This window comes from Alosa pseudoharengus, unplaced genomic scaffold, assembly GCF_046254945.1.
Source record: "Alosa pseudoharengus isolate Yale_2024_CS ecotype anadromous, Long Island Sound unplaced genomic scaffold, YU_APseudo_1.1 YU_APseudo_1.1_scf_7, whole genome shotgun sequence".
In the NCBI taxonomy this organism is placed as follows: domain Eukaryota; kingdom Metazoa; phylum Chordata; class Actinopteri; order Clupeiformes; family Clupeidae; genus Alosa; species Alosa pseudoharengus.
Genome location: NW_027468859.1, coordinates 38713217 through 38725562, shown reverse-complemented (window position 1 = coordinate 38725562; position 12346 = coordinate 38713217). Strand labels below are relative to the sequence as shown.

General features: G+C 49.4%; 1 protein-coding gene across 4 annotated transcripts in view; it reads left to right on the top strand.

Annotated features, from left to right (window-relative positions):
- Nucleotides 1-12346, top strand: part of fynb (FYN proto-oncogene, Src family tyrosine kinase b) — a 48773-nt gene that overhangs the window by 7408 nt on the left and 29019 nt on the right. For 2 of the 4 annotated variants that reach the window (XM_076273153.1, XM_076273156.1), the window contains exon 1: nt 7818-8146. The exons of 1 other annotated variant lie outside the window; for it this stretch is intronic. The gene's annotated coding sequence lies outside the window, so the exon portion shown is untranslated. Of the gene's footprint in view, nt 1-7817; nt 8147-12346 lie in introns of those variants that run through there. One more of the 4 variants, XM_076273155.1, reaches the window with a different exon arrangement.

Below are 12346 nucleotides of genomic sequence, written 5' to 3'. Positions count from 1 at the left end.
TGGTGTTTTCTCTGTGGTTTCATTTAGCCAGTGACTCATCCCCCCTGACGGTGACCCCCCCCCCCCCCGAGTCCACTGCCTGTTTTTAGCTCCTGTAAGCCGCAAGCAGCTGCCTGGCCAGCGTAGCGTAGCGTCCGCACATGCCCATGAGGTTGGCTGTAGACCAGGCAGGGCCGTGGCTCTGATGTGGCTGTGAGGCGCAAGGCCAGGTCATGTGCTGAACACAGCTCACCCTCGAGAAACCCCCCAGCCCACGCCCAGTCCGCATACACACACCCACACACACACGAGTGCACACACACACACTGTACACACACAAACACACACACACACACACACACACACACACACACACACACACACACACTCACGTGCACACACACATACACACACACATGCACATTCGCACACATGCACATACACACGCACGCACACACACACACTGCTGGTGGGGATTGCGTTTGACACACATGGCCACATCTAGCGCCTGCATGTACTTTTGCAGCACTGCTGCCACTGCAGCCCTACTGAGAGATGTCAGACATGGAGAGCATCAAAGCTCACTCTCTCAGCAATCTCTCTCTCTCTCTTTCCCTCTTGCTCTTTCTTATTCACTCGCTCGCTATCTCTCTCACACTCTCTTCTTCTCTTTCTCTCTCAAATCTACTGAGGCCTTAGCACCAGGCCTCCTGCTGAGAAGCTGCTCTTCCTCTCCCTCTCTCTCTCAATCTCTCTCTCCCTCTATTTCTCTCTCTCTCAAATTCAAATTCAAAAAGTGCTTTATTTGCATGACAAATAGTTGGACATTAGTATTGCCAAATCAGCTGTTACATAAATGTATCAGGACATAAGCAATTCCACAGGCATATACAAGGGGTAGGAGTACCTAGACAAAGTGAGTTTTCTCTCTCTCTCTCTCTCCAGTGAGTTTGGAGCCTCTGTCCCTAAATAAGGAGCTGGTATAAACAGCACTGCTGATGCTCTTTCAGGACTCCCACTGAGTGTCCCAGGAGGAGTGTCCAGGGTGTGGAGCGAGGACTGACCCACAGTGATGTAATAGAGTCGGAGTCTGTGGAGATGTCCCCTGGAAGCCTCTCCCCTGCTGTTCACCAGTGGACACGAGGGGATGCAATGTAGTCCTCAATTTCCTAACAGAAGTAGACAGGAATATATTGTTGAACAAGGACTCATACACACACACACGCACACACACACACACACACACACACACACACACACACACACACACACACACACACACACACACACACACACGCGCACACGCATAAACGCACACACATACACACACACACACACACACGCATGCAAGCACGCACGCACGTGCACACAGACACACACACAGGACTGCGTTTGCCCTCATTTCCGGAGCTCCCCTCCCCACATGAGTTTATGTTTCACTGGGGCCATTTTTGAGGTCGGGCGCCTGTTTACCTCTGTATTGGGGCCAGTGGTTTGGTTGTTTACCGATTTCTACCCTGCTTTATTAAGGTCGGGTTTTGTTTGCGTTTTTCATGTCTGGAACTAGTCTGGACCTCCCCATTCCAGCATGTGTGTGTGTGTGTGTGTGTGTGTGTGTGTGTGTATCTCTACCCCTGATAATATGTATTTATCCACTGATTTAGCTGATCATATGTATTTATCCACTGATTTAGCTGATCATATGTACATGTATTTATCCTGATTTACCTGTAAAGCTGTAAGCACTTGCACAGTGTTTGTGTTGCTGTGTGAGACACAAATGGGCTCTTTATTAATATTTGGAATGCTGTGTTGTTGTAATCAATATTGGTCATCCCAAATAAATGAATTAAATGTGTGTGTGTGTGTGTGTGTGTGTGTGTGTGAGAGTATAGGACGCATGCTCTGGGGCCTTGGTTACTCTGTAAGACAGACTGCAGTAAAACACTGTACCTCTATATGCGTCACACTCGATAGGGAGGAAGTCCCCAAGACTGTGAGGTTGAGTGTGGGAAGGTGTTTGTGACTAAGCAGGATGTGTGTGCTGGTGTCTCATCTTGATTGTCCCGCCCCAGTCACACTCCCATCATGCACCACTGTAGCGTGCCCTACTAAAGGAGGACTTAAGGCGTAGATATAGCCTATATGTCTATCTATGTTTATATCTGTATCTATAGATAGAGGGATTTTTTCTCTCTTTTTTCACACAGTTCTAAAGCTGCACATTAGCCTGGCCTAGTTTTGCATGAGTGTGTTGAGAATCGTTGCTGCTCTTCTAGGGGGTCTAATCTGGCCGCATGTGAACATATGGCTGCAATACCCACACAGGGTTGAATGCACTGGGCATGCCTCAGTGACAGCCTCCGCTAGTTTTATGGCCGGACTTGAAAAGGCCCCTCTCCCGGGTACGATGGGGCTGGCCCACAGCAGCTGGCCAGAGCCATTGTTCGGCCGAGACTTACCGCGCAGCCTTCCAGTCGGCCATGACAGGTACATTGTCAGGCATGTTTAAGAAAATAAAAACCTGGAGTCGCCGCGGGGGCGTGGCCGATGACTTCACACATCGATTGGCGCATTGTGGGGCATCGGCCGGCGGTGACAATGGGGTCTCTGAGACGCGGGCTGCGGCCCTAGCGCCCCTGAGTGGGGATGCGGCGGGCTCGTGAAAGAGCCTAATCTGGAGCTCCTCCACAGCAGCCCCCTGAGAGAGAGAGCAGAAAACACCCCCACAGAAGACGTGACATCATTTTCACTTAATATCGCTTCTCCAGGATTAAGGGATCTTTAGAAAAAAAGCAGGATGAATCACATTCAGATCTTTTTACTTCATGGGGGCGTTCCTCCAGCGTAGCTCAAAACAGATATTGGGCCACACTTGATCCGATTTAGATTTACTGAGCCCGTTTTTTTTTCTGTCTTTCTCTTCCCTAGAGTGTGCCAAGAAGACGTAACCAGCTTATTCTTGTACATTTTTTTTAGGAGTGGTGTTAAGACCGGCCCCTGCATCCCAGTAAAAGATAGGGTGTAGTGTTTTACAACTGCTCCTGCGGGTTTTGAATGCCTGCTTCCCCAAAATAAACATCTTCAGGGTGGCATCCAAGAATCTGAATAATCCTGGAGAGGAGAACATTGAAACATGCACAGTTGTTGAATGTACACACAGTCTGTGTCTCTGGAACGAACAAAAAAAACGTCTTCTCTGGGTCTTGATTCAACTGAGCTCATTTAGGTCATTGTGTGGAATGATTGCGTTCACAGACTGCAGTCCCTCCTCACACATGTCGATGCGCTTACAGCTCCTCGCTGCTGTCGCTCTCACTGCTTCCTGCAGTGGCCTTACCATTACGGCCTGCTGCTCCAATCCTCTGGTGGGGAATCGTAGGAAGGCAATCTGCTAAATGAGGACACGGTGTCATTCGTGGGGGGGTGGGGGGGGGGGGGGGGGGGCTTGAGAGTGGATTGGAGCGGCAGGCGTACACCAATGGAAGTGGAATCCAAGCGTAGCGCAGGCTCGGGGAGGGCAGGCGCGCTTTGATGTGCTGTTTGTTTCCTGTGACTGGAGGCGCTCGCCGTGCTGTTGCTAATGGGCTGCAGACATCACCAGTGGTCCACAAGCGCAGAGGTGGGTGACGTCGCCGGCGCCTAATTACAAAGGGAGCTGGGGAGCGATCGTTTGTCAGCTGAATAACGGGAGGAATGGACTGGTCCTTGGGGCATACTGTGGCTGTCCAGCCCGTTGCCTGAGTAATTTTTGCAGTGAGGCAGGGGGAGTTGGAGAACTTGCATAAAGAATAAAATGCGGAGCCATGTAAGGGAGGCGAAGTCCATTACGTCTGCTTGATGAAAGCCTGGCCCACCCAGAATCGACCCGCCCAAATGGCTTCACCATTGACTAACGATTGATCAAATTTGTGCGCTTCTGTGCATCCCCAGCCGACCGTCTGCCGAGGCCAGCACAACATTTTCCGCCTATCATGGCCAACTGACAGGATAAATGATAGAAATTATTATTAAAGATAATGTCCCCAGGTGACCTCATCCATATTGATTTGTGTCTATTTGTGTCCAGAGTGCAGTCATGAGCCGTGGAGTTAAATGGCAGAGTTTCAGAGTCCCATCTTGAGGGCAGATCAGGCCCAGTCTGAGCGGCGTGTCTTTAACTGCCCGCCGCGGTTTGAGGCGGCTGAAAACGAGCCTCGCTGCCCACAGACGCTGAGTGCGCTCCAGCTCCAGCTCTGATGGAGCCTCCGTCTAAAGGAATCAACGGGCAGCACTCTGCGGTCCGGCCAGGAGCAACAGCGAGCGGCAGCCTCCGAAGGGGTTGAGGGCTGTGTGTGGAGCTGATTTGTTTTTTTGGGATGAGGCCGGGCTGGTCACGGCTGTGAAAGTGTGACCGATCCCTGGGCAGCAGAGTCTGGATCAGCAGCTGTCACTGGAGCTTTTCCCCATGACTTCATTACGGTGGGTGTCAGCCTGCACCCCCTGACCTCAGAACAGCTCTGCAGCCCCCATCACGTCAGAATCTGTCATTATTCAGCCATCGTCCATTTTATCGTATGAGTTCATCGCTATAAAAGCATCAGGGCTCTCTCAGAGTAGTGCTGTGTTTTTGATGCTTATGGCAAGGAGTCTCTTCCTCTCGGTTACCCAATGAGAGGCGGATTAAAGAGCTGGTTGATTGTGGGCTGTGGGCTTCCATGCAGATGTTCTGGCGTGCCATCTAAAGGGGGAGGTATGCACTGAGAATGCTCGCGGCGACCTCGGCATCTGGAAAGATCTGGAAAGTTCTTTGAGTTCATGGGAGGACTGTTTTCCCCCTGACATCATTATCGCTGCTACCATTGTGGTCTGGCCAATCAACAGAGCTCAGAATAGCCAGAACTGACCCCACAACTTACCCTCTCATCAACCCTCAGCAAAGTCCACTGTGTCTTGGAGTGTAGTGGTCTATTGGTATTAGTGATAACGTTTTATCTAATAAGTAGTGTTTGTAGAAATTAAACATTTACCTTGTAGTTAACATTACACATTTTGAGAATTAACAAAGAATAATACTACAGACTCACCCTTAGGAAGGGTGTATCTGTATTTTGCCTAACAGTCACTTTCTTAAAATCTTTATACTACCTTTTTTTTGCCAATAGCTTACATGCTATTTTCAGAATTTGGCTCATTGTGTGAAAACTCTTCTTGAACTGTAAATAACCCATAACTGGGTTATTTGGCATTACACCTGAGTCAAGCCATCTAACTGCTCCAGTGTATCTCTGAGTATACACTCACACTCATCTTACACTTCAACTTACACGCATCGCTGGATGGCTGATCAAATGGAAAGACAGACAATGCAGAAAACACTTTCAAATCCAACTATTCCTCACACAAAATTCAAAATTCTCTCATATATCCAGCAAAATGAAACACTGCATTCAAAATATAAACACATCTCAAAAGCAAGCATATGCTTCACATTGTAAACACTTTTTTCATAGGCTAATACATTTTTGGATGTGCTCACACACTGGACAAACCTTCTAGCTCTTCTGTGTTCTGAGTCAAAGTAATCTGGCAAGAGAAGTTGTATACACAGTAAACATGTAAGCAATATTAAAAACAAAAACATTTATTTTTCCAAATCATTTGCAAAAAATCCAAAGCAAAATACAACAACCACCACATAGTTGGACAGAAGCCAAACACATTTTTGACAAAGCTGATTTTTTCAAAGAAAGATATGTTTTTGTGTGTGTGTGTGTGTTGGTGGGGGTGGACAGTTGGGTGTATATCTATTTATAGGCCTATTACTCTGGCAATGATCAGTCAGTGTCCAGTACATCAATGAGTGTTTGCACATGTGAGGAATGAGTTTGAGGCACTGGTAAATGAGTGTGACATTTGGAAAAGAAAGGAAATCAAGTCACTTCCTGTGTGAGAATTCTAGTACTGTATTATCTATTATTCCTGCATATGCATAATAGACATAAACAGGGTTATAAAACACAAAATGTACAAAAGTTATTTCTAACTTTCTAACTTGGTTGGTGTGCCTTGCCACCAATTACAATGACTTCTTCCCTTCATATGGTACTGACCAACCCACCTGGCTTAAGGATTATAAGGGAGCAATTGCAAATCTGTGGCATTATACATGTACACAATGGCTTACCTGAGGTCTATTTGTAGTGCTAAGGTTAAGACTGATTGGTGTTCAGTTTCCTGTGTGTTTTCAGATATGAGTGTGCGTGTGTATTTCCAATTACCAGATATGTTTTCCCTTTTGAATTTTGCCTTCAGCCTTTTGAATAGAAGTGTTTTGCCAATGATTACAATAGATTTCAAGTGTCTGATATGAGAAACAGTGTGTTGGATTTTGTAAAGTGTGTTGCAGAATTGCAAAATTGCAAAGCAGAAAATGTGTTTATAAGGTTTGGTTACAATGTATTTTGAAGCTTTGGTCTAAGCTAAGTCTTTAGTGTGTAAGCAATTGGCAAAACTGTAAGTATTAACTCTGTAAGAGATCAGGAATGACTTGTAACAAATGACATCCTACCTCACCTGTCAGTCACTGGGTGGAGAGGAGGGAGGGGGGGCTTACAGATTATCCTCCAACAGAATGGGATTCTCCTGTCTACTCTTTAGATAGGTACAGGGTGCTGCTTTTCAACTGCAACAATGCAAAGCCGATCAGGACATGGTCGGTTATTGTTTTCCACTTCCTGTGTGCGTTCTGCATAGGGGGGTTGGGGGGGGGGGGGTGTTTACGTGCGCTGTGATGTGTAGAGTCTTCTCCAGAGATTCACAGCTGGATAGATGCCAGTAAGTCTGTGTGTGTGTGTGTGTGTGTGTGTGTGTGTGTGTGTGTGTGTGTGTGTGTGTGTGTGTGTGTGTGTGTGTGTGTGTGTGTGTGTGTGTGTGTGTGTGTGTGTGTGTGTGTCTGTGTGTATGTGTATGTGTGTGTATGTGTGTATGTGTGTGTGTGAGTGTGTGTATGTATGTGTGTGTGTGTGTATGTATGTGCGTGTGTATGTGATTTTGTTTGTGTGTGTGTGTGTGTTTGTGTGTGTGTGTGTGTGTGTGTGTGCATGTCTGTTAGTGTGTGTGTGTGCATGTATGTGTGTGTATCTTTTTTGTGTGTGTTTGTGTGTGTGTGAGTATGTGTAACAGACACCAGACACCTCTGTTCTGTTGTGTGGCATTGCGTTATCGCTGGTGTAATGAGCTGGGAGGAAAAGTCTCATCTCACAGCATTCTGTGTGTAGCGTAGCACACTATGTGCAGTGGAATCCAGTCGCCTAGCAACGCAGCCCAGTGGATGGAGCACAGTGTGTGTGTGTGTGTGTCTGTGTGTGTGTGTGTGTGTGTGTGTATGTGTGTGTGTGTGTGTGTGTGTGTATGTGTGTGTGTGTGTGTGTGTGTGTGTGTGTGTGTGTGTGATGGATGGGCATGAGTCAGGGTTGCCTGTTAGGGCCACTGCTGTGCCAGCCTCAGGAGCCTGTGGTGCGAGACAATGTGTGATTGTGTGTGTGTGTGTGTGTGTGTGTGTGTGTGTGTGTCCTTTATGGGCCTTACAGTGACAGGACATTTTTTTAGACGCCAACTAGTGACACCCTTTCCTCTGAAATGAGCCCATCTCTGAGTCATGCCATATGTGTGTGTGTGTCATCATGGATGAGTTGTGTGTGTTGACATTTCCCTCAGCCTAATGTCCAACCAGTGATCAGGCCTCCTTGTCGTGTGCTATGCAGACATATAGCTCACATTATGATCTTCCTCTGCATGTTGTACACAGGACTGCAGAAAGTGGAATTTTTTTTTTCACTGTCAAGGTTAACCGCATCCTGCATAAAGAGGCTCGAGGTTGTCGCAGCTACGGCTCCCACCAAGATGCCGATGGTGGGCAGAGTGCAACACTTACGACCTGTGCAGTCTGCACGGCCCCACAACAACAGCATGACTGGGTTTCCTCTGCTCTTTGGTCTGTAAGATGCCCCTGTTGTATTTCCACATTTACAGTCAATGTGGTATGCCAAACGCAGAGAGAAATTCAACTACTAGGGTTCCATGTTTGAGGGTGAGAACGGTCACTGTTGGCAGAGAGAGGACACGTGGCACGCAGACTTTAACTTTATGTAACTGGATGCTTTCACTGACAGGAATACGGGCACTGGTAAGGGCTTGCACTTTTTTTTGTGTTTAATCGCTGACTCTTCCGTTTTCAGCCAGAATTGGGTCTTTACGCCTGTTGGAACATGGCAGTTCATTTTTATGTCCGTCTCATTTTCTTGCACTTCATTTACTGCTGTTCCCCACAGCTTGCCTCTCCACACAAAGGCTTTACAGGGGATTAGATTGATCCACTAAATGTGTGATTTGAATGAGGTGGATCGCTGTGCTATTTCATTTAGTCAGGGGCTTATGTGCCGCAATGACATCCTGTAAGGCGTCTCTCTGTCTTCTCTCTCTCTCTCTCTCCCTCTCCCTCTCTCTTTCTTGCTGTCTCACATTTGAGTCTTGCACTTGGTCTTCCACGGCCTTTTTTTTCTGCTTTTCTTCTCCAGCTGTTGTAGTGAGGCCTAGCGTGAGGTGCGGGGCAGTGCCACAGGTTATAGGCTACAGATGGACCTCAGTTGACGAGAGCCGAAAGTTGAACCAGAGCAGCTGTGTTTGTCGTTCCGCACGCGCTCAGATAAGATGCTTTGCTTGGCGCTAGCCCTACAGCCTGCAGGCTTACCTCAGCGCAGGAAGGGAGGAAGCCACGGAAACCCAGCCGCCTTGGAGAACAATAGAATGCACTTCTGTGTTCCGGCCTGGCAGCATGCATTCACTGGGCTAGCAGGCGATACTGAGGCCTTCCTTTCTTGGGTGTGAATGACCTCCAAGACCTTGGAGTTAATTTAGAAATTTTGGATAAAAAAGATTTAAAGGCGCATGAACACACAAAGAACTGTGAAGACAGCAAGGGTGCAGTTTTAAGAGACATTTTATTTGTACATTGTACATCGGTACCACCAGCCACCAAAACAAATAAATGCCAGTCATCTAGTCAGTTTCTTTGTGTTGGACATGTTTCCTCTGTGGCTGGATTGTTTGGGCAGCAGTATTGTCTGCAGTGTGGTCTCCTGGGGACAGCAGTGCCTTTGCTGCTGTGGGCCACTGTCCTTCACGCGGGAGCAGGGAATGCGAACGTGACGTGGCCTGAGGCTCCTGTGTGGCAGGACAGAACAGCACACACGTCTCCCCTCACATCTCACAGCTGACCTTGAGCCAGCCGGACGGACGTGTCAGTCAGTCCTGCCTTGAGCAACACCTCTGACAGCTGTGATCCATCGCTTTTAAGGGATTTGGAATAAAGCGAGTTGTGAATTCATTTGTTCTTATTCTGCTACACTTTGTGTAAGCCGCAGCATAGCTCGTCATCTTCTCTAAGATCACTATTAGATCCTGGGATCCGTGTTGGATCAGATTGAAGAGATTAGGCGCAGGGCTGTTTGAAACAACAGGTGATGTAGTCTGGCTAATCCCATTGAGGCATTTAGTAGGCTGGTAATGGCTTTTGTCTGACCAGGCATCAGACGAATGGTCCAGTCAGCTGGCCAACACTGCGGAGGAGGGAACGAGGCCCAAGCGTCCCGAGGGGGTTCATGGGAGCGCGGGTGTGGAGGTCACGGGGTCAGGCGGCGGACACAGCTGCTTTATTTGCACAAGGTCAAGTATCGTGTCAGCAAACGGTTTTCTAAAATAATCATAAACGGCCATGTTCAGCTGTGCTATCCAAACACGGCAGCATGGTCTCATCCTCTCTGGATCCAGAGCTTAACCTCTGCTCTGGCTGATGTCGTCCAGACTACAGTGCACTACTAATGCCATTTGTTGGATCTGTTGTGTTTGCGTCTAGTTTTGTAGTACACTCTGATCAGGGAGATTATAAAAGATGATCAAAATCACCCGTTAAGATTAGCATTTACAAGATCTGTGGCTAGAACAGCTAGTCTGTACATACAGTACATAGGTAAACAGTCATTGAAACAGTCAATTTGGGGAACCGTGTGCTGGCATCATCTGTCAGTCAACAATAATCCTTGCTCTCATTTGTTATCGTGTGAAATTGTGTCACTTCAGAGTTGAGGTTAGTTTAACCAGAAACAGTTCAGGAACTATTCAAGATCTTAACACAGAGCACTCTCACTCCACATTGTTATTTTGCCTTGTGTCTTTACAATTCCCCAAATGTCATTAGCATGCCATGGTCTGTTGTTGCTACACTGCTGCTGGTCTCTTGTGTGTGCTCCTCAGAAAGCTCTGAGATGGAGAGAGGCAGAAAGGAAGAGAGGAAAGCCCACATAAAGAGAGAGACATTGAGCAGTAGGCACAGACAGTGGAGAGCTAGAGAAAGCTGGCCAGTAAAAGGGACTGACAGAGACAGAGCTGAGCGTGGCCGGTGCGCTAATCCCCCAAAGAGAGGCTATTAAGGAGAAGCTGTCCGGCAGCGGCCTGGAGGAGGCCGAGGCAGGGAGCTGGCAGCTACTCCTGCAGCCCAGCAGCTGCGCTCCTTCTCAGCTGCTCTGTTTGGGACACAGCCTGGCCAGAAGCACGCGGGCCCCATCGCCATCCCCGGTCAGCCAGCCAGCCAGGGAGCTAGCGATGAAGTGCGTGTGCTAGCCTGTGCAGGGCCTGGCAGCCCCTGACGCTGAGCCGCTCTGACACAATGGTGCCACCGCGGAGGCCCCGCCCAGCCCGCGGCCGGCCTGACTGACAGGCGAGCTGAGTGCCGGCGGCAGCGGCCTTCCTGGGCAGTGCAGGGCCACGCGGAGCTCAGGGTCGTGTTGTGATCCTGGAGGAGCCTGAGCGGAACGCAGCGGCTCAGAGCGAAGCTGCTTCCCAAGAATACTGTAGAGACAAGAAGCAAGGGAATAGAGAGAGGATAGGAAAGAGTGTGAGAGAGAGAGAGAGAGAGAGAGAGAGAGAGAGAGAGAGGATAGGGGTGGGGGTGGGAGTGAAACAGGGATGGGTAGGGTTAATGCCCTGGCTATATCTCACAGTCCCTAATCCCATCTTGAAAGGCGCCATTTTAACTCTCATGCCTGGAGCAGCTCACTCACTGAAGGGATGCATATAGAAAGGTCACGCACAGGCAACAGCATCTCTCCTCCAGCGCCGTGGAGACGGGCATTAGCAACCAGTCCCTAGTGTCTCACTTGTGTCAAACCTATAGCCCTGCAGAAACACACACACGCACACACACCACACACGCACACACACACACACACACCACACACACACACACCACACACACACACACACACACACAATCTCCCTCAGAAAAAGCCCAGATCCTCGCACAAAGAGGAGGACTAAAGCACTGGGCATGAAGGCGCTGAGCTGAGCTGAGTGAAGCAATCTCCTCCTGCCTCTTAATTATGGAGCTCACAAGGAGATGATCCTCCGAGCAGCGGCAGCGGCCGTGGCACAGGCAGCGGCCCTCCTGATGGGCACGTGCTGCCACCCAGCACCGCAGCGTGCCTAATCGCCTCACCCACACACGCCCACACACACACACACACACACACACACACACACACACACACACACACACACACACATGCCCACACACACACACACACACACACACGCCCTCCAGCGATCACACTCCCCAGCCCCAGGAGTGTACTTGGCCAGCGCAGCGTCACTGTCTTTATCATCATCACCACCACCGCCACACCTGTGGGGGATTAGCGTGACGGAGGGGGCGGCGGTGGGGTCAGTGGATCCTCTGTTTGGGGATGAGAGGGGTGGGGTCAGTGGATCCTCTGTTTGGGGATGAGAGGGGTGGGGTCAGCGCTGATGTCTGTTTGGGGATGAGAGGGGTGGGGTCAGCGCTGATGTCTGTTTGGGGATGAGAGGGGTGGGGTCGGCGCTGATGTCTGTTTGGGGAGGAGAGGGGGTGGGGTCAGCACTGACGTGCGGTCAGGCCCTGTGATGGTGATGTGGTGGGGCTTGTGATCCCCACTTAAAAAAGTGCTCTATAAAGCTGCCCTGAGCTAGAGGACACTTACACAAGCTGATGAGCGAGTGCCTTAACGGGGGGGGGGGGGGGGGGTCTTTCTCTTATGAAAGAATGTCTCTCTCTGGAGGCAGAGGGCTTTGGGGAGGAGTTGTAGGAAGGCCGAGTGTCCGGCCCATCCGGTGGACTACAGTGGTCAGAGGGAGGATAGGGTCAGGCCGCGTTCGGGCCTTTTTTGTGTGCCAGTGTTTCCCTGAGCCTCTGCCAGGCGACCCCCATTTGCAACCATGGCAACGTGCCAGTGAAACCCCCGCTGTGCGCGCACACACACACACACACACACACACACACACACACACAGTCACA